Raw genomic sequence first — 22,562 nt, forward strand, 5'->3', positions numbered from 1 at the left:
CCACAAGTATAATCATCATCATAATCCTGATTCTAACCAGAGCTTGAAATATAAAAATAAAATGGCCTGTTGTTTTTTAAAGGCATATTGTCACAGACCACTGACCTATTTAATGGTCTAACAAAATATTACCTGAACAAAAATAATTTGATTTGTCTCTAAATGTACTTTATTCAACCATCTTCATAACCACCATACTCCATTTATTAATGACATTTTGTAAAGATAATTGAATTATGGCAATGGTCCATAATTCAAAAACTAAAATTGCCGAGAGGGATGACATGGATTTCACTCCATCATGGTTCAGTTAAGGTGATGCGATAGCTAGATTTGGTTTCCAACAATTAATGTAATTTTTTTATTTATTATCAATTTTTTTAGAAATGTGGTCCTTAAATCCATGACAGTATACCTTTAATGGCAGGCCATATGAAATATGGTCTACTATATAGTACTAAGAAAAAAATATGGCCTGCTGGAAATAACACAGTATTGGGTTACATTACACTTTAGGGTTAGAGTTCATTCATCACAGTCCACTATAGTTCCTAATTGTGGTTCACATATATTCTTCACTTCTTGGAATTGGGGAAGAATTGGGGAAGAATTAAAACAATTTGTATGTTTATTGATAAGCCTTCTGGCTCTTATTTTGCCAATGTTATTTTGTAATATTGTACATTGACTTTTTGGGGACATGGGTGTATAGTGGAAGAGACAGCCAGAGTGAATTGGTTGTAATGAACCACTTATTCGGACCCGTACTACAGCCAGATGCAGTCATTTAGCAAAAAGCTGAGACGGAAATGTTCTCAATTTTGGAGTGAAAATAAATGCTTACATATAATGTATGTTTGCAATGGTGTATATTGTTAGTGCCAACAAGAACACGTTCTATTGGCAATCTTCATTTGAAATTGGGCAGTTTAACATAGATTTCAGTGGCAGATGACATCTTTGTAGTGAGACCTTAATTGGCTGAGTGGAGGGTTTGGGACAGTGTTCTGGAAATTAGGACCTCTGAGATGTATTTTAGAGCATTATAAAATTAAAATATAACACTAACAGAATGACGAGCTTAGCCTTGAGCAGCCAGATAGAAGATGAGATTAAAATATACATACAAACTTGTATAGATCTGTCTAGAGCTTGCAAAATGACCTGCAAGTTGTTTTTTTTAAATTTTAGCAGATTAATTTTTATTTCACCTGTTAGGTTTAAAAATGGACAGCTTTTCACATTTTGCAGAGCGTGATTTCGAGCCCTGCCCTTAGCCTGAACCTAATTCTTATCCTAGTCCTGATGTATATTATACTTGGGGAAATTTGGAACTCTTGTCGAAATGCTGAATAGGTGATGTGACACATTGTGAGCCACTCATTGTTGATGAGCTTACTTGTAGTTTCAACTTTGGAAACATTGAAATTACAGAGAATGATATTCAAAGAGCTCACAGATTTTGAACTAAAGAGAAAGAAAGAAAGAAATGTTTTATTTAACGATGCACTCAACACATTTTATTTACGGTTATATGGCATCAGACATATGGTTAAGGACCACACAGATATTGAGAGAGGAAACCCGCTGTCGCCACTTCATGGGCTACTCTTTCCGATTAGCATATAGAGATCTTTTATATGCATCATCCCACAGACAGGGTAGTACATACCACAGCCTTTGATATACCAGTCGTGGTGTACTGGTTGGAACAAGAAATAACCCAATGGACCCACCGACGGGGATCGATCCCACACCGACCATGCATTGAGCGAGCGCTCTACCACTGGGCTATGTCCCGTCCTTCGTAACATAGAGCGAGCGTACTCCAATATAACCATCGCTCAAAATATGGATACGATCATTGACAGACTTGGCAGAAGCAAAGGGTGAGACATATTTTTTTCTAAGACCAGCATATAAGTGAACAGAACTAGTTACACCTTGAAACAATACATTTTTTTGTGTACTTTAATAGGCCTACTCGTTAATTGTATTCCATGTAAAATGTGTAGTGGTTCATTTGTAACCTATTTAAAAACCTCTAAATTCAGGCAAAACTCGGCCTACCCACCCTCCTGAAAAATTGGAACCCATATGCCTGTGAGGGGCTGTATGATGAGTATAATGTTATCATTAACAGACAAGGATTCATAGTTTGTGCAAACAGGAATCTAGAAAAATAAGAAATATCCCAATGGGTCCACCGACGGGGATCGATCCCACACCGACCGCGCATCGAGCAAACGCTGTACTACTGGGCTACGTCCTTCTCCTGAACTGAAGAGATGCATGTTGCTAAAGTGTCATACGTTGAACTCTACAGCAGAAAGGCCACAATTAATTAAATCCTACACCCCGCCCCGTTCTGCCTTGGAGTCTGTCACTGGCGATGTCAAAGGCTGCACGTCTGAACCTTAAATGTTTGGAGTTGGATATAACATTAACAGCCTTTGTAGTGTGTATCAAAACCTGAATAGCACAAAATGTTGTGGGTGGGTGGCATCTTGTGCTATTATTTTATTTTATTTTCATATATATACTCTTCAAAAAAAGAAATGCAAAAGGGTACAAATGGGTTATAACTCCGATTTTATGTTTCCTACCGGTTCATGCTTTGTGAATATAAGGTCATTGCATGTCCCAAACACATTCCCACGGTTACATTCGATAAAACGCAGCTACTGTACAATAAAGTTCCAAAATGTGAATATTCGCAAAAACGCAGCCACGTGCAAACCATGTCACCACTGCACGTGCATTGTCTGCACTTGCAACATGAACACCGACAGTATAAAAGTGCAGGGTGTTCGCTTGCCTGTCCTCTGTATCTGGCCGACAGTTGACAATCCAGGACATGCCACGTCTCAGTGAACCGCAGAGAAACAATGCCATCGGCCGACTAGACGCAGGCGAATCCAGAACGGCCGTTGCCAGGGCATTCCATGTGTCCCCAAGCACCATCTCCAGACTGTGGGACCGTTACCAGCAACATGGATCAACACGTGACCTCCCTAGATCCGGTCGACCACGGGTCACTACCCCCGGGCAGGACCGCTACATCCGGGTACGCCACCTTCGGGAACGATTGACTACTGCCACCTCCATAGCCGCAGCAATACCAGGTTTGCGCAGGATATCCGACCAGACCGTACGGAACCGCCTACGTGAGGTAGGAATTCGTGCCAGACGTCCAGTTCGAGGTGTCATCTTAACACCACAACACCGTCGACTCCGACTGCAGTGGTGCCAGATTCATCGACAATGGCCTCAACTGTGATGGAGACAGGTGTGGTTCAGTGACGAGTCCCGATTTCTGCTCCGACGTCATGATGGAAGATGTCGCGTGTATAGGCGTCGTGGTGAACGTTATGCGGCAAACTGCGTGCAGGAAGTGGACAGATTCGGCGGGGGTAGTGTCATGGTGTGGGCAGCCATCTCACACACTGGCAGAACTGACCTGGTCCACGTGCAGGGCAACCTGAATGCACAGGGCTACATTGACCAGATCCTCCGGCCACACATCGTTCCAGTTATGGCCAACGCCAACGCAGTGTTCCAACATGACAACGCCAGGCCTCACACAGCACGTCTCACAACGGCTTTCCTACAGAACAACAACATTAATGTCCTTCCTTGGCCATCGATATCACCGGATTTGAACCCAATTGAGCATCTATGGGACGAGTTGGACCGATGCCTCTGACAGCGACAACCACAGCCCCAGACCCTGCCCGAGCTGGCAGCAGCCTTGCAGGCCTAGTGGGCCACCATCCCCCGGGACGTCATCCGTACTCTGGTTGCTTCAATGGGCAGGCGGTGCCAGGCAGTTGTCAACACACGCGGAGGCCACACCCGGTATTGACTCCAGATGACCTTGACCTTGGTGGTGTGTCCTATCACTTACTCACAATGGACTAGAGTGAATTGTGAACAATCCTGCAACATTTGGTAATTATTGGACTCACCATTCAATAATTAAATCAATTCTCCAAATTTTACGACAATGTGGTTTTGCGTTTCTTCTTTTGAAGAGTATATATATATATAATAGTTAGGTTAGGTTAGGTTAGGTTAGGTTAGGTTAGGATGATATAGATATATATAAACTGATGAAAAGAAATAGGTTACACACAAACAGTAACAGACAATGACTGAAACCTAAACCCTCAACACATAGTGTTATATTTATTAATTGCCATATTTATTAATATGTCAGTTTTTAATATGAGATCTCTTGTAAACCAGAATATGGCAATAAATTGTGGGTGGGAGGCATAAATTCACCTTTTATTATTTTAGTTTTAGTATTTAACAGTTTTGTTTAATGAGACCATTACAGCACCTTAATTTATTAATTATGAGCTACATCATGTATTGGCTATGAAACATTTAGTAATTATAACATTCAGTCTTAGAGAAGAAACCCGCTATATTAGTAGCAAGGGACCTTTTATTAGGACTTCTAGAATACAGTTTTTCATCGTAGGGCTAGTAAAAAGTTTGTTCCATCATGCCCGACAGAGTAAAAAAAAAAGAAACGAAAACAAAAAAATATCCCCAATCCCCAGCAGAAATGTTGCAATTGTTTTTCACCATTCTCATATCAAAATCTAATCACCATCAGTATATACCATCTAAAAATGAAGGTACTTACCAATTTAATTTTATTCACATCTAACTTCTAAGCTGAACAGACAAGAACAATTTGTAAGAAATACTGTAGCCATACTGTTTACACTGAGTCTGGTACTCGATGATTTTCTATTCTAAGTAAGGCATACAGAAACCAATCAAGTACACTGAATTAGTTTCCATTGCTGATAATGTTTACATTTTGCAATGAAACTGATCTGAACAATGTATCGATCCTCTTGGGCAGTCCATACAAAAAGTGTGGTTCCTTATATTTTATTTACCTGCAAAAAATAGGTTAGCACTTGGCATTTGAGATAACTAAATTATGTGAATATATATATATATATATATTATTTATTATATATATATATATATATATTTTTTTTTTAAATAATGTTTGTGTTTGTCTGTCAACCCCCAGTTTTGCCGTAGAGTTTGTATAGTCTTATAACTCTGCATAGGCAACTACGCAGAATTGTCTCAATGCTGCAGTATATCCATTGTGGCGCATGTTCAGACCATCGTTCTCAACGCAGTCCTCCATTGTTTTTGTTCTGTTTTTCGTTAATTGTCTCACGTGAAACGTTTCATTAAAGTGTTTTTTGTTTATTTATTTTCCTTAGCCCTTACCAAGACATACATTGTTTTTGGGATAATTGGGGTTACGTATTTTTCGTAATGTCTGACACGGCCTCATCGGGCTCAACCGCGAGGTTGACCGCGTGTGCCGAAGCTGGCTGTGGCAAGCAGCTTCCCTGGTTCGACTCGCACTTGTTGTGTCGGTCCTGTAGGGCCTGTTCATTTGACCAACAGTGCAAGGTTGCGCGACATGACCTTCGTCCATTTGGACGAAATTTCGTTGCCAGGTCCGGGAGGCGGACAGGAAGAGGGATGTACATAAAGGAAAGGGAGAGAAGAGCAAGGAGGCAACCTCGGGGGTTGTCCTCCAATCGGAGGTGCCACTGGCTTCCGTGAAGTCCGGGGGCACTGTTCGTGCGAGGAAGGGTGGTAGGCATAAGAACGCCTCCTCTTCACACGGCCATTCGGATGGCGTTGCTAGTGGTTCAGTGACGCCAGCCGGCGCCACTGGTTCACTAAAGTTCTCTGTTTCGGCTGAAGCAGAGAATCGGTTACCTGTCGGGGAGGCTGCTCCGACGGATGCACCTGTATCTCCGACAGCGGAGGTGGCGTCAACACGGGTTGTGCGCAAGGAGGCTGTGGTGGCTTCTGCCACCGCGGTTCCCCTTTTCCCCCATCCTGTGGATAGAAGCCGACTGGAGCGGCTCCAGTTTGGCGAGTCGGGTGGCTCGAGGGCGCCGTCTGTTTCGGACGGGGGTGTTCTGTTGACGGGGCCGGCGTTGGCTAGCGCCGTGTCATCCTCGGTCGGTTCTGTTTTTTTACGAAACCAACATTCCGCCCGTTGCAGGGTGAAGCCGTGGTGATGCTGTCAGGGGCGTTGAGTCCTCCCTATGTGTATGTTTACCCGGAGGGGCCGGCTCCGGAGGTTCCGCCATCGGCTACGCCGGGTGTGCAGCAGATGGCGGCTTTTTTAGGCGCTGCTTTGCCTACCTCGTCGGACCGAGGTAGAGGTTCACGGCGGTACCCTTTGCAGAGGTGGCAGGAGCCTTTGGTTCCTGTAGATTCTCAGGGTCGGCCCGGAGGTTTTCAAGAAAGTTTGTTTGAAAACTTTCTCTTGTGGCTCCGCGCTACACCGCAGGTGGGACTTGTGTCTCAGCCTTCGACTCCAGCCGTGTCGGCTGTTTCGCCGCTGTCTGGTTTTCCAGCGCGGTCGGTGCCTGTTTCCACCCATGATCGTTTTGGCGATGCGGGGGTGACGCATGGACGGAGGTTTGTTCCCGTCCCTTCCCTTCAGGGTCAGCCGCGGTCTTCGGTGCCGCCGGTTTTGAGGGAGGTCTCTTCCAAGGAAGATTTGCCTTCCGGTTCCGGTTTGGAGTCGGAAGAGGTTTCAGACGATCCGGATTGCCGAGCGGCGGGGGTCGATGCCTCTGTCCCGCCTGCAGAAGATTTCGATTATGCAACGGTTCTGCAATTCGTAAGTAATGAAGTCCGACTTGTATGCGCTTTCCCAGCGGAGGTGGCTGTTCCCACTATTCAGGGCGTTTCTTTTGGAAATCGATCGCTGGTGGTGAAGGCTCTGCGGCTGGAGCTTGGTTTTCTGCTTGCCCAGGAGGCACACGAATCCTTACTGGAGATTGATGCTTTGATCGCTGGCACCGATCGTATCATGGGAGTGGTGGTGGAAGAGTTTCCGGCGGCTTTAGCCATCGGGAAACTCTTACCCGGTACGAAGCTGGTGGCCCCCACTTCGTACTAAACGTTGGGCGCATCTTTCCTGAACCATGTTGCGGTTGTTTCTGCTCAGGTTAAGACCGATTGTCGTCCGGCGTCTTTCGTATGTGTCGCCATCGGAGACCTAGAGATGATGGAGAAGTTATCGAAACTTCTCTTTCAGGTAAACAACCATCTAGGTACCTTCCTTTTTGGGTTGGATACGGCTGTGGAGAGTCTTCCCCCGATGGCTCGAGGTTGTTTGGCGGCTGCCGCGAAGGCGTCGCATCACATTGCCCAGATGTCTGGGCGTTTGTGGGCAGACAGTCTCTTGTTGCGACGCGATCATTACTTGTCTGGGCTATGGGCTACCGGTGTTGTGAAGACGTATTTTCGCAGCCGGTCAGTGAGGGAGACCTTGCTGTTTGGGTCGGACTTCAGCCTTGTCATGGATAAGGAGTCTGACAAGTTCGTTCCCCTGCCCCAGCCTGGTAACACGCGGAAGCGCCGTTCCGGTGCTGCTGCGTTTCGCCCGCCTTCCTCCAAGAAACCAGCCTAAGGTTTCTGCTCCTACTTGGCAATCTGGGACGGCACCACCCCCTGTCAAACAGAATCGTGCTCGTCTGAGGGCAGCACGTTTTCGGGCTACCGCTAAGGGCATGGCACCTAAGAGTGGTAAGCCGCCGTTAGCAGACGTTCCCGTGGGCGGCAGGTTACGTCATTTTCTGCCACAATGGCGTCTCTTGCCAGACCTGGACCCATGGGTTCTGTCGGTCGTCAAGGAGGGATATCGGATTCCCTTTTCTTCGGCTCCCCCTCTCACTTCTTCTCCCCAGATGCCTCCGATGCCGTCGTCCGACAGGCGGGTTCTGGTGGAAACGATGATTGCCGAGTTTCTCGGCACGGGTGCCATCCACCAGGTGGATTTGGACTCCCCGGGGTTTTACTCACATTTGTTCTTTGCCCAAAAGAAGAATGGCGAGTGGAGACCGATTCTCAACCTCAAGCCGCTGAATGTATTCGTGGTCGTTCCTTCCATGAAAATGGAGATGGTGCAGTCTGTCCGGGCTTTACTTCAGGTTGGGGAGTGGGTGGCGTCAATCGACCTGAAAGACGCCTACCTGCATGTTCCGATTCATCGGGATTTTTGGAAGTTCCTATTCGACGGCAAAGTGCTGCCGTTCGGATTGGCCATGAGTTCTCATGCCTTTACTCGTGTAGTCAAGGCTGTGGTAGGCCGTGTACATTTGTTGGGCATTCGCATGCACAACTACCTAGATGACTGGTTGATTCCAGCTTCGTCTCAGCAGGCATGTCTGACGGGCGTGAGTCTTGTCATCGACATGATACTTCGCTTGGGATTTATTCCCAATTGGGTGAAGTCGGAGCTGGTGCCAGCTCAGGTTTTCACGTATCTCGGAGTTGTCTTCAACCTTGTGGAGGCATCCGTACGACCGACGGATATGCACGCCTCCACAAATTCACAGCGCTGGCTCAGCGTCTTGCTCGGGAGCAGCGCATTTCGGTGCGCACGCTGCACGGGTTGTTGGGACATCTCGAGTCATTGGCTGCATTGAATGTGAAGTTCAGACGATTCAAGAGACCTCTCCAGTGGCATCTCTCACGTGTGTCGGACGGCCGCTGTTGGGATACGTTGATTCCGGTGGGGCCTTGGTTCGTGCAGACGATCCAAGAGTGTCTGGTCGACAAGTGCTTGTCCCAGGTCATTCCCTTACACCCTCTTGCTCCGGAGTTGGTCCTGTTCACCGATGCTTCCCTAGAGGGGTACGGTGCGCATCTTGGGGATCAACATCTGTCAGGTGTGTGGAGTGCCTTCGAAAGGAGCCTCCATATCAATCTGCTGGAGATGGAAGCCGTTCGCTGGGCTTGCCTCCAGTTTCGGAGCATTATTGAACAAATTTGGATTTTTGTTGAGGTGCGACAACACAGCAGTCATCGCATACCTCAATCGTTGGGGTGGCACCAAGTCCAAGTCGCAGAGCCTTGGAGATCCAGGAATTGTGCGATCAGTGGTATCAGGATTGTGTTGACGGCAAAACACATTCCCTTCTTCAGTCAACGTCTTGGCGGACGCCTTGAGTCGTCGTTCACCTGTCCAAACAGAGTGGATGTTGCACAAGGTGGTTGCGGGCAGGATTCTGCGTTTGTGGGGAAGTCCACAAGTGGATATGTTCGCGACCAGGCTGAATCACCAGTTACCGGTGTTTGTGTCACCAGTTCCCGATACTCTGGCTCTGGAGTACGATGCGTTGAGCATGGACTGGACGGGGTTGGATCTGTATGCCTTCCCGCCCCCAGTCTTACTCAGTAAGGTTCTGGCCAAGATCGGAATGCAACTGTGTCGAGTGACGTTCGTGGCGCCGGGTTGGGCAGCCCAACCATGGTTTCCTCAGCTTCTGTCACTGTTAGTGCAGGAGCCGGTGCGCTTGCCACCCCTTCCAGATCTGCTCAGCCAGCGGCTGCAGCAGCCGGTGTGGCACCCGAAGCCGGAGGTCTTCCGGCTTCACGCGTGGAGGTTGTCGAGTTTTCCCTGCGAGGCAGAGGCTTTTCGGAACGAATTGCTGAACTCGTCTCCTCTTCGAAGCGCCGGTCAATTGAGCAAGTTTACCAATGCCACTGGAGTGCTTGGGTACGTTGGGCAGGTGAACGGGATTTTGATCCCTTATCACCTACTGTCAATGACTTAGCTGAATACTTTCTGGCCTTGGTCCAGGAAAGGAAGCTTAAAGTTCAGACAGTCAAAAGTCATCGTTCTTCCATCTTCACTACTCTCAGGCAGTGTGGTCGGACAGACTTTTCCACGAATCTCGTATTGCATGATTTACTCAAATCTTTGCAATCCACGGTTGAGAGGCCTTCCATTTTGCCAAAATGGGACGTCTTTCTGGTTCTTAATGCGCTCAAGGGTCCGCCTTATGAGCCATTGCGGTTTGCCACTCTTCGACTTTTGACTTGGAAGACACTTTTCCTGGTCTCTCTTGCGGTTTGTCGCCGTATTAGTGAGATTCATGCTTTCTTGCATGATTTGGTCGATTATAACTCTGATGGGTCGGTTACGTTGCGGACTGATCCCATCTTTGTGGCTAAGAACCAGATGTCAGGAGAGGAGTTTCCTCCGGCAACCATTCAAAGTTTGTCTCGTACGTTGCCTTCTGATAATTCTGACCATCTCCTTTGTCCGGTCAGAGCATTAAAGTATTATCTGCATCGTACTACACTTCTTCGTGGTGGGAAGAAGAGGCTGTTTATTTCTTACACTAAACAGCCGGGAGATATTACTAAGAATGCATTGTCTCGATGGATTGCTGCAACCATCAAGCTGGCGTATGAGACGGCAGGAGAGCATGTTCTGCGGAACTTCTCAGTTCGGCCTCATGAGATTCGAGCGATCTCGGCTTCCCTGAATTTTCACGATTCCTTGGATATTATTAAGGTGATGAATGCAGGAGTGTGGAAGGGTCGACATACGTTCGACCGCTTCTATTTTCGGGACATGGCAGTTGGTCCCGATGGTACTAGACGTATCCAGTAGGTGATTGCTGGTCAGCAGGTTGTTTCTGTACAACGAGCCACGAGACGAGGGAGACCTCTATTCCGGTAGGCAGCTCGTACAGGTCGTGTCGGGAGATAGTTGAGCCACCTTTTTTGGGAAAGGGTGTGGTTGCTATCTGGGGCAGTCTAGTGGTTTCCTTTCACTTGTGAGATGGTTTTGCCTCACGCGGGGGGTGGAAGATGTTTATCAATTCGGGTATTGATATTTAATAGTCACTTAGACTTTTATACCTCGTATGTCTTGGTTGTCTTACACCTTGTCATTACTTGAGACGATTCACGTTGGTCGAATGGATAAGTCCTCATGTTATCTTACCTCCTCCCATTAATGTTGAATTCACGTGCTCTAACGGTGTTAAATCATGTCCGTTATAGCATAGTTGTTGTGCTAGTACAGTAAGTTGAATAAGACTATTAGAAAATTTGTTTCTAATTTTCATTATTATTAATACTTACCTAGTACTAGCACAACAACGGTTACCTCCCACCCGCCCCTAGGAGGTCTTCCCTGGATTCGGTCATTACGGACTTTGAATCGAGGACGATGGTCTGCCCATGCGCGGATATGGATATACATCTGGCAAGGTAAGACAATTCTGCAGTGGAGGAGATGACTCAGGTTGTATAGCATTGTTGTTGTGCTAGTACTAGGTAAGTATGAATAATAATGAAAATTAGAAACAAATTTTCTAATTTTTAATAGTACACTAAATAATGTTTATTGATTTATTTGGAATCGTTAATGGTATTTGCACTTGTAAATAAACAGGGGGCGAGTTGTAGCCCAGTGGTATAGCACTTCCTCAATGTGCGGTCAGTCTGGGATCAATCCCCGTCGGTGGGTCCATTGGGCTATTTCTCGTTCCAGCCAGTGCACCACGACTGGTATATCAAAGGCCATATATGTACTACCCTATCTATGGGATGATGCATATAAAAGATCCCTTGCTGCTAATCGAAAAGAGTAGGCCATGAACTGGCGACAGCAGGTTTCCTCTCTCAATATCTGTGTGGACCGTAACCATATGTCTGACGCCATATAACCGTAAATACAATGTGTTGAGTGTGTCGTTAAATAAAACTTTCCTTTTTTCTTTTTCTTTTTGTAAATAAACATTACATATTACATGTTAATAATTATTAATAGTGGTTATAAAGTGCTTTGGTCGTATTGGTGGAGGGGATTTACTTTCTAGTATTTTTGGTTCAAACATACAGAAGTAGGGCTAGTAGATTTATAACCATGGCTAGTGGATTTTTAGAAAATTCAAGAAGCCCTGCTTTTATATGTACCATTCTGCTGCAATAGAAATAAGCAGACATTGTCACTAGTCCACCGGACAAGTACATGTAGAAATCTACTTGCCTTCCAATATTTTCACTTGTCCATATAAGTGATTTGTTTTATTAAAGTGCAAGGACAATATTTTTGACTGCTTAAAATGAAACTGCATTAAAAAAATTTTACTTGTCCACTGGACAACCACTGAGGTACATTTTGCTTGTCCGAGCAGATTTTCACTTGTCAGGACAAACGGACAAGTGCTTATTTCGAACACTGTTCTGAGGGGGTTTGATCCCACCTTTTCAGTATTAAGTACAACTAAAAATTTCTTTTTAGTTCCCTATCGGTCATACCTTTGATGGGGCGGGATGTAGCCCAGTGGTAAAGCGGTCGGTCTGGGATCAATCCCTGTTGGTGGGCCCATTGGGCTATTTCTCATTCCAGCCAGTGCACCATGACTGGTATATCAAAGGCCATGGTATGTACTACCCTGTCTGTGGGATGGTGCATGTAAAAGATCCCTTGCCGCTAATCGAAAAGAGTAGCCCACTCTGTGTGGTCCTTAGCCATATGTCTGGCACCATATAACTGTAAATAAAATGTGTTGAGTATGTCGTTAAATAAAACATTTCCTTCCTTCCATCCTTCGGTCCGTCTATCCCACATAAAGTTTTTCACTGCCCTTTTCTCTCCTTTGATTTCCATCTTGTTTCTTCCAAATCTGGTGATTCCTCCTGTCGTTCAACTTCTTTCTCTGTCCACCTCCACATCCCAGTCCTTGTGTCTAACTGCAGTATTCAGCAAATGAACAAGTGGATTAGCAAACGTGATAGGCATATATATAAATGCCTTGAGCAGTGTACTGTTCTATGGGAAGTGCATGTATAGTTACCCTTGCAGGCATTTATGCTGGCGTTCTGAAAGAAAGAAATGTTTTATTTAACGACGCACTCAACACATTTTATTTATGGTTATATGGCATCAGACATATGTTAAGGACCACACAGATATTGAGAGAGGAAACCCGCTGTTGCCACTTCATGGGCTACTCTTTCCGATTAGCAGCAAGAGATCTTTTATATGCACCATGCCACAGAAAGGATAGCACATACCACAGCCTTTGTTACACCAGTTGTGGAGCACTGGCTGGAGCGAGAAATAGCCCAATGGGTCCTCCGACAGGGATTGATCCTAAGCCGACCGTGCATCAAGTGAACACTTTACCACTGGGCATTCTGTGGCACTGGATATTCCCAAGGGGGCGGGATGTAGCCCAATGGTAGAGCATACACTTGATGTGCTGTCAGTCAAGGATCGATCCACGTTGGTGGGCCCATTGGGCTATTTATCGTTCCAGCCAGTGCACCACGATTAGTACATCAAAGGTTGTGGTATGTGTTATCCTGTGTGCGATCGTGCATATAAAAGATCCCTTGCTACTACCGGTAATGGAAAAATGTAGCGGGTTTCCTATATGTCAGAATTACCAAATATTTGACATCCAATAGCAGATGATTAATGTGCTCTAGTGGTGGTGTTAAACAAAACAAAATTTTGAACATTCCCATTTTGATGTATAAATAGGTTTTGTAATTATGTCTGTTCTTCTAAATTATTTCAACAATAGTGCAGTGCATAATTCAGTAACCTAAAAGACATCCCACTTATGATTAAATCTGGCTAATTTCTCCAATCCCATCAGCTGTGGAACCCTGCCAATTATTGGTTAGAGTAGCCAATATGACAGAATTGAGTTTCCTGCCTTTGACCAAATGTCAATACAATTCTGTGTTAGTCATCAGATATCTTTAGTTTAAAAATAAAATGTACTAATGTGTTATTAAACAAATACAATGTACTCAGGGCACAAACTTAACCACGGCACCAATGGCAATTGGAATAGAAATTGCCATTGGTCGGGAGCATCACCAATGGCACATTTGTGCCACTGGATAAACAATATTGCCGTTGGTAAAGCTCCTGAACAACCTCAAAATGTATCCACCTGGTGTACATTACTGTAGATCCTGAAATTAACGCACCCTAAATTAATGCAAGTGACAGTGGGCAGACTAAAATGTGACATGAAATTAATGCGAGTGGCCTCCCTTTGAAATATTATTTTCCTAACAACACACATCGGTCATAAATGCGTCATATTAATGTGAATAACATGAACTCGCATTTTTTGCATTACACTGGTGTGTAGGAAGTGTGGGGGGGGGGGGGTATGTGCTACCCACTTTTCAAATATTTTGCTTTATATTTGCTTTATAATAGTGTAAATATAAAAGTGTGGGCCCCCCCCCCCCACTTTTTTTTTGGAACCTTCCTATGCCAGTGCATTAATATTATGATCGCATTAATTTCAGGATCCACAGTATCTGTCAGTATTTAACATTTGTATATATTTGAAAAGTTGGACAACAAATTCTTAAGTTCGAGTCCTGATGTACACCTCCTTTCTTCTCAGTTGTTGGAAGTTCACTTGTCAGCTTGAAGGAAAAGGAACATCAGTGTATGGGTAACTGGATGATTATTTAAATCAATGTTTCTTAGAGCTTGAGCATGTTTATGCCATTCACAAGATTTGATTGAGGTGTAATTGTGTGTTGGGAGTCCGTTATATAAGTCGTTCAGGTAGGTAACTGAATATAACAGAATTCTTGATCCAATTATACTCTACATGTACTTGCAACGCAACTGGGCAAAGGCTGTGGTATGTGCTATCCTGTCTGTGGGATGGTGCATATAAAAGATCCCTTGCTGCATTAGGAAAAATGTAGTGGGTTTCGTCTATTGACTGACTACAAGTCAGAATTACCAAATGTTTGATATCCAGTAGATGATGATTAATTAATCAGTGTGCTCTAGCAGTGTCGTTAAACAAAACGAACTTTAACTTTATCTACCTGTATTCTGCTGGGGGTGGGATCTAAGTCATTTGATTATGTAATTCCTTAATTAAGGAGCATGGATTGTAGGATCAAACCTCATCGATAGACTTTCCAACAAATGTCCTACAGTCGATTTATATTCAAGGCTGAAGTATGTGCTGTCATTACTGGGAAAGTGCATTTGAAAAATCCTTTGGGAAAATATAGTGGGGTTTTTTCTACAGACTATGTTTTAAAAATTTATGATAAAAATTTCGACACCCAATTAATAACCGATAATTACATATGTAATTAATCAACGTGTCAGCCCTCTACATTGCCACCAGTTTGGTTGCACATGAGACCTTCTTTTTTTTTTCATTTGGCGACTAAAACATTTTATACTGTCTATAGTATAAAAAATAGTTCTTCCCTTAGCTTAAGATTATGGGCATCCATTTAAGATATTAAAGTGACAGACCCTAGTCTTTAAACCCACTGTGATATTATTTATTATTAAAGCCAGTTTTAATAATTTAAATTAGAAATACTTAAATTTTATTATCTAAAATATTAATTTTCGTACACCTGAAAATTTATTTTTTGTAATTTTAAAAACACACTAATGGTTATGAGACAAGCTCTATTTTTTTTTTGGATTGCATTTCCCTGTTTAAACATCACAGACTTTAGTTTCTCTCCATTATAACCTTATCCAAACGTGTGTTGCAGGTTTGTAGATAAACTAAACTTAAGTGTCCAACTTAACAGGCTGAAACTAGGGTCTGCGCCTTTAACTAATTGATACCATATAAATTTGCATGTTGAGGGGAGATAACAATTACTCTCCTTGAACTAGTTTCTCTATCTCATGCTTGACGTGGTGAGGTAGCTTGTTTGTCCGGTGATCCTGAGATCTATACCAGCGGTAGCTTCAGCTACTGGTAGGATCACCCAAGCTGAATCGGTCGAAGGGTAGAGGCTAGACTAATATGGATCACTGGGTCACCCAAGCTGGATCGGTCAAAGGGTAGAGGCTAGACTAATATGGGTCACCCAGGCTGGATCGGTCAAAGGGCAGAGGCTAGACTAATATGGATCACTGTGGGTCACCCAGGCTGGATCGGTCAAAGGGCAGAGGCTAGACTAATATGGATCACTGTGGGTCACCCAAGCTGGATCGGTCAAAGGGCAGAGGCTAGACTAATATGGATCACTGTGGGTCACCCAGGCTGGATTGGTCAAAGGGTAGAGGCCAGACTAATATGGATCACTGTGGGTCACCCAAGCTGGATCGGTCAAAGGGTAGAGGCCAGACTAATATGGATCACTGTGGGTCACCCAAGCTGGATCGGTCAAAGGGCAGAGGCTAGACTAATATGGATCACTGTGGGTCACCCAGGCTGGATTGGTCAAAGGGTAGAGGCTAGACTAATATGGACCACTGCCGAAGACGGATGAGCTGGGCCAAACTACTTGTAGGGAGGCACCTAACCATAACTGAAGGCACATTTGCTCATATGACAGAACTAATTTCAGAGGGGTGATGGGGAGCTAGAGTGATAGCTCCCTTTAAATCGTGAAGACTGGTGGTGGTAGCAGGTTTCCCTTTTAGTGACAAAATGTAGAAGTAACCATATGTTAGACACCAAATAGCCGTAGTTTTAAAATGTGCTCAGATCTGTGTTGTTAGACAAACATTCCTTTCTTTGGAACCGAGCCATAGCACCAGTGGACTTTTTTCTTTCTTTTCTGTTTTCTTTCTTTTTTTCTTCTTTTTTTCTTTCTTTCTTTTTTGGTTTGCACTCAATGCTTTGTTTTGGAAATCACGGCTTTTATCACATTGTGAGAAACTGGCTCAAGGCTAGTACTGACATTTTCTAACACAACACACAATAACTTAAACAGCCAGCCGGTTCGCTGGTTTGTTTTTCCTTTCAATTTATTATAGTAATATGTGTCGCAGAATCTATTTTCAACTCAGTTGTTTGTGTAGTCGAATGACATATGCCTCGCAGCTTTACGGACCATTACCAGCCTCCGTGCGGGTAATTAAACAGAACTACAGCATGCTGTGCTGTTCGTATTGTTTATTCAGAACATTAGCCTACATGTATGTATCTACTCCGTTCCATTAAAAACATTAAACAAGACATGACTGTGACATACTTTCACAATGAAAAACGTATCTAGGAATAGACTGTATAGAACTCTTAGCATGATGGCCATTCCATTTCACTAAAATATTGGAGTGCTCACACGACTCATGGATGTCCATACCATCACAGTAAAATATTGGAGCACACAACTTACATGTATAACATATATTCTAGAGGTTCATGTATGTCCATACCGTCACATTAAAATATTGGAGCACACAACTTGTAGCATATATGTGCTACAGGTTCGTGGATGTCCATACCGTCACAGTAAAATATTGGAGCACACAACGTACATGTATAACATATATTCTAGAGGTTCATGTATGTCCATACCATCACAGTAAAATATTGGAACACACAACTTGTAGCATATTATATACTGTGGGTACATGTATGTCCACACACTATCACAGCAAATAGTGCAAGTGCAACACTTGTTTCATGATGTAACGTCACAGAATAATATTGGAGAATATAATTCTTAGCATGCTACAGATAAAATTATTTATCCTATAACTTTCCCATGATATCCATGTCATAAACCTATGTGATAATTTACTTTATTAACCCGGTTAATAATGGTATGCAAATTTGCAAGGTCTCTAGGTAATGTGTTGCTGTGGATGGGTAATTTGCTTACAAGCTAACAAAACCCGTGTACCTGAGCGTAACGTTTTCAAAGATTTGTTTAAAATCCGTGACGTCAAACTAATCTGTGTTAATCGTGATGACGTCATATTATCGATGGCGGCGACTTTAGTACTGTGATTTACTAAAAAATTCACTAAAATGTTATTTTAGAAGTGTTATAGGATAAATAGAATTCGCTACTCGTGTTTTTTAATATGTAAAATATCAACCTTGTCTAGTTAATCGGTATTTGTCTCGGCAGAGCCTCGACAAATACCGATTAACATAGACTCGGTTGATATTTTCTATATTAAAAAATGTTCGTGACGAATCCTCTATATCCATACTGATCAGTTAATTACTCAATTTTTGCCCAGGCACACTTATTACACTTCACCTTTTTACATTGGTGATTGTGTAGCTTTTCCTCAGCTCTTGTAAAGGGTTCGAACTTTAGAATTTGTTACCTACGGCAAATTTTAAAAGACTTGCGATCTAGGCAAAATTATCACCTATGCAGCGATTGATATAGCAGTGTGCGAAAAAGCGAATAGCAATCAAATTTTTAGACCTAGCAGATGCAATAAAAGTTCACCTGCTAACACAACCAAAAAGGGTCATTTTTAAAGTTAAAATTTGTTTTGTTTAACGACACCACTAGAGCACATTGATTAATTAATAAATCATCGGCTATTGGATGTCAAACATTTGGTAATTCTGACATGTAGTCATCAGAGGAGACCTGCTACATTTTTCCTAATGCACTAAGGGATCTTTTATATAATATGCCCTTTCCCAGACAGGAAAGCACATACCACAGCCTTTGACCAGTTGTGGTGCATTGCTTGGAACGAGAGAAAACACAAGCAGTTAAATGGATCCACCGAGGTGGTTCGATCCTGCGGCGTAAGCACCTCAAGTAAGTACTCAACCAACTGAGCTAAATGCCGTCCTATTTTTAAAGAGACAGATGTATGCCGAGGCCGGCACATGTGCCCATGGCAGGCGTGCGACATAAAACCCTATGACCTAAAGCATGCAGCACACGCTGCGACAAGTGGAAATTTTTGTAGCCGGAGACAGAAATCTCCGCTTGTCTCAAAACCCCGCACACTAGGAGACCAGTGCGCACACTTGGCGACGACAGATTTTTATCGCCGACTATCGCACATTTAACCCTTATATTTAACCCTTCCTTTTCCTTGCTGAGGTCTAATGGTGATCTTTTCCCTACATACATTGTTGTTGAAAGGCCATTTTAGGCGCAATTCTGATACCAATGCAGTTGCTAGCAAGTGATGGTGCTTTCGTGACGTTTCCAGCTTTCGTGACGTCACTCAAGTGCACCTGAAAAAGAAATGGCGGCGGCGTTCAACCAACGCAAAAAAGTTTGGCTTATTTTAGCCATTTACCTGCTTCATTATCGTGTGTCCAACTAAATGCTTCCATGGGGGCTGCCATTTTGAAGTTTTGTGCCACGACAGCCAGCGTTGATTGGTCAGTCGAAGAAACTAGTCTCGCGTCTCCGTCGCAAAACCCCGCACACGCTGCGACAAGTGGAGACGAGTGGAGACAAGTGGAAACAAATATCAAACATGTTTGATTTTTGGAAACAATCTCATGCGACTGTTTCCACTTGTCGCCGTACCCTAGCACACGTCGAGACTCGTTGAGATTTTTGTTTCAAGTCCCTAGCATACGCTGAGATGAGTGGAGATTTCTGTCTCCTGCGATAAAAATCTCCACTTGTCGCAGCGTGTGCTGCATGCTTAAACCTGTAAAATGATCTCATTTGCTATTTACTTGTACATGTTGCTCATGGTTATGTTATACTGTGTATTTAATTCCATAACAATCTAAAATACATCTCCACATCTTAATGTTCCACACTGTTCCAAACCGTCCACTCACCCTATGCTGTCTTATTTCTAACAAGCCGTATTTCTTTTAACCTATTAATAAAAAAATAACAGCAGGCCATATTTTTATTTCCTATTCCGTACCTGCTGTGGTAATTTTGTCAGAAAGGAAATTTAATCATTGCAATGTACATTTATTATGAAAACAAAGAAGGCAGCATGCTATGATTTTGTGAAGCTGATATTTTACTGTGATGGTATGGACAGCATGCTACAAGTGTTGTATTCCAAATATATTTTATTATGAATTTGATGATATGACATGTACTATTTAAATATCTGTAGCATGCTAAGCAACATTTTATTATGAATTTGATAAAAAAAAAAAAATTGTTTTACTGATAGTGCATGTACATGTGCATGAATGAATTCTTTGCTGTCAAGGGGCAAAACGTACATGTAGCTCAGTGGTAAAGAGCCAACCTGATGTGCTGTCACTCTAGGATCGATCCCTGTTAGTGGGTCCATTGGGCTATTTCTCGTTCCAGCCAGTGCATCACGACTGGTATACCAAAGTCCGTGGTATGTGCTATCCTGTCGGATGGTGCAAATAAAAAATCCCTTGCTACTAATGGAAAAATGTGGCGGATTTTCTCTATATGTCCGAATTACCAAATGTTTGACATCCAACAGCCGATGATTAATAAATCAGTGTGCTCTAGTGGTGTTGTTAAACAAAACAAAACTTTTCTTTGCTGTCAAAGAAAAGTTGTTTGTATGTATTGTATGTACATTTATAGGTATGTGTTATCCTGAGCACTTTATTGTAGGACTGTGCAAGTAGCTACATGTATGTTTAGGTCTTTAGTTTGCATCAAACGATTCAAAGTCGGGGCGATAAACGTTGTGCCAAAAATACATATGCCCCAAATAATCACACCCAAATTAAGTACAAACATGCTGACTTCAAAATATTTCACCTCAAAACAACTGAAATGTTAAGCTTAATTATATTAAAGTAACTTGAAATACATGTCTGAATATTCTCAACTCTACAGCAGCTGTTAATGACAGTACTGAACTAAAACGACCTTCCTGCACTCGGAAAAGACCAAAGTCCCAATTGTGGCCAAATTAGTGAAATCCAAAGCCCTGATGTTGACTGATTATCTTTCTTTCCTTTTTTCCAACATAAGTATCAAGTTTTGTGATGTCTGCAGGAACCTTTGTGTTTACTGCACGTCTAAGTTGGTCTTGGTGGTCTAGTGGTTAAGCCATCTGTCTTAAGGCTGGTACATCAAGGCTGGTATATCAAAGGCTGAGGTATGTGACGTCTTGTCATGTATGTGGCGAAAGTGTATGTAAAACATCCATTGCTGTTAATGGAAAAATGTAGCTGGTTTCTTCTGAAGACCAACTTGTATCATTCATAATTACCAATGTCCATTCTGTACTGCCTAACGACTGGTATATCAAAGGCTGAGGTATGTGACGTCTTGTCATGTATGTGGCGAAAGTGCATGTAAAACATCCATTGCTGTTAATGGAAAAATGTAGCTGGTTTCTTCTGAAGACCAACTTGTATCATTCATAATTACCAATGTCCATTCTGTACTGCCTAACGACTGGTAAATCAAAGGCTGTGATATGCTCTGTTCTGTGGGGAAAGTGCCTGTAAAACATCCCTTGCTGTTAATGAAAAAAATGTAGCTTTTTTTGGTTTTTTCTTAAGACCAACTTGTAACATTATTACCAATGTACATTCTCAGTGTTTCTGCCAAAAAGAAATTTTTGGGTATGGCACTATGAAATTGAATATTTACAATGTTGATGGGGGGTGGGGGGGGGGTCTCCCCAAGAAAGAAAATGGGTTAGGTTTAGGGTTAGGGTTAAGAAAATCATACAGTAATAATAAAGAGTCATTAATTGCGCCATACCCATTTTACCCTCTGGTAGAAACCCTGATTCTGTACTGCCCAGATGTGATATGTGATATGTTCTGTCCTGTGGGGAAAGTGAATGTAAAACATCCTTTGCTATTAATCGAAAAATGTAGCTGGGTTTTTTTCTTCTGAATGCCACATGTCAGAATGACCATTTGTATGACATGCAGTAGTCATTCAATGTGCTAGTGGTGTCATTAAATAAATTTAAAAAAAACCTTTAACTTCCTGGTATGGATTATGATGAGTAATAGGCCATCAGAAAGGGGTATGACCCAGTACACTGACATCTCACTCATTGACATCATGAAGAAGAGGGCAGGAGTTAGCTCAGTCAGTTGAGTGCTCACCGTAGGTGCTGGTGTTGCAGGATCAAACCACCTCAGTGGATCCATTCAGTTGATTGTGTTTTTTCGCATTCCAACCAGTGCACCACAACTGGTCAAAGGCTGTGGTATGTGCTCCTGTCTGTGGGAAAATGCATATAAAAGTTCCCTTGAGCTGCATTAGAAAAAAAATGTAGTGGGTTTCCATTGATGACTACGGGTCTTAATTACCAAATATTTGACATCCAATGGCCGATGATTAATTAATCAATGTGCTCTACTGGTGTCATTAAACAAAACAAACAAAAATCATTATTAAGTAAAACTGAGGGGAGCAATTAACTGCATCCCTGACTTAGATTATGTCTAAAAACTGAACCATCTGGAAACCAGAATTCTCTCACAATGGTTCCTTGTTAAATATCAGTATAGAACCTCTCTAAACTGGATACCCCATAGAAACCAGACTGTTTACTTGGTCCCATGGGTGTTCGGTTTAAAAAAGGTTTCAATCTTGTAGTACCTTTTTTAAAACTTATTATTCACATGCTAATGGGTGCAGGAAATAGCCTAGTGGTAAAGCGTTCGCTTGATACTTGATGCGTGGTCGTTCTAGGATCAATCTCCATCGGTGGACCCATTGGGCTATTTCTCGTTCCAGCCAGTGCTCCACAACTGGTGTAACAAAGGCCGTTGTATATACTATCCTGTCTGTGGGATGGTGCATATAAAAGATCCCTTGCTGCTAATCGAAAAGCATAGTCCATGAAGTGGCAACAACAGGTTTCCTATCTCAATATCTTTGTGGTCCATAACCATATCTGACACTATATAACCGTAAATAAAAATGTGTTGAGTGCATCGCTAAATAAAACATTTCCTTCCTTCCTTCACATGCTAATGGGAGCTGAAAATTTAATCTCTTTGAACTAGTCTGAGGTGAATCGTGGACTATAACTAGTTCACCACAAACTTCTTTTC

At 43.0% G+C, this 22,562-nt stretch overlaps 1 protein-coding gene across 11 annotated transcripts in view; it reads left to right on the forward strand.

The window, feature by feature from the left end:
- Positions 1 to 22,562, forward strand: part of LOC121372108 (disks large homolog 2-like) — a 278,624-nt gene that overhangs the window by 502 nt on the left and 255,560 nt on the right. The gene's annotated exons all lie outside the window — the stretch shown is intronic.

This window comes from Gigantopelta aegis, chromosome 1 (assembly GCF_016097555.1).
Source record: "Gigantopelta aegis isolate Gae_Host chromosome 1, Gae_host_genome, whole genome shotgun sequence".
Lineage (NCBI taxonomy): Eukaryota > Metazoa > Mollusca > Gastropoda > Neomphalida > Peltospiridae > Gigantopelta > Gigantopelta aegis.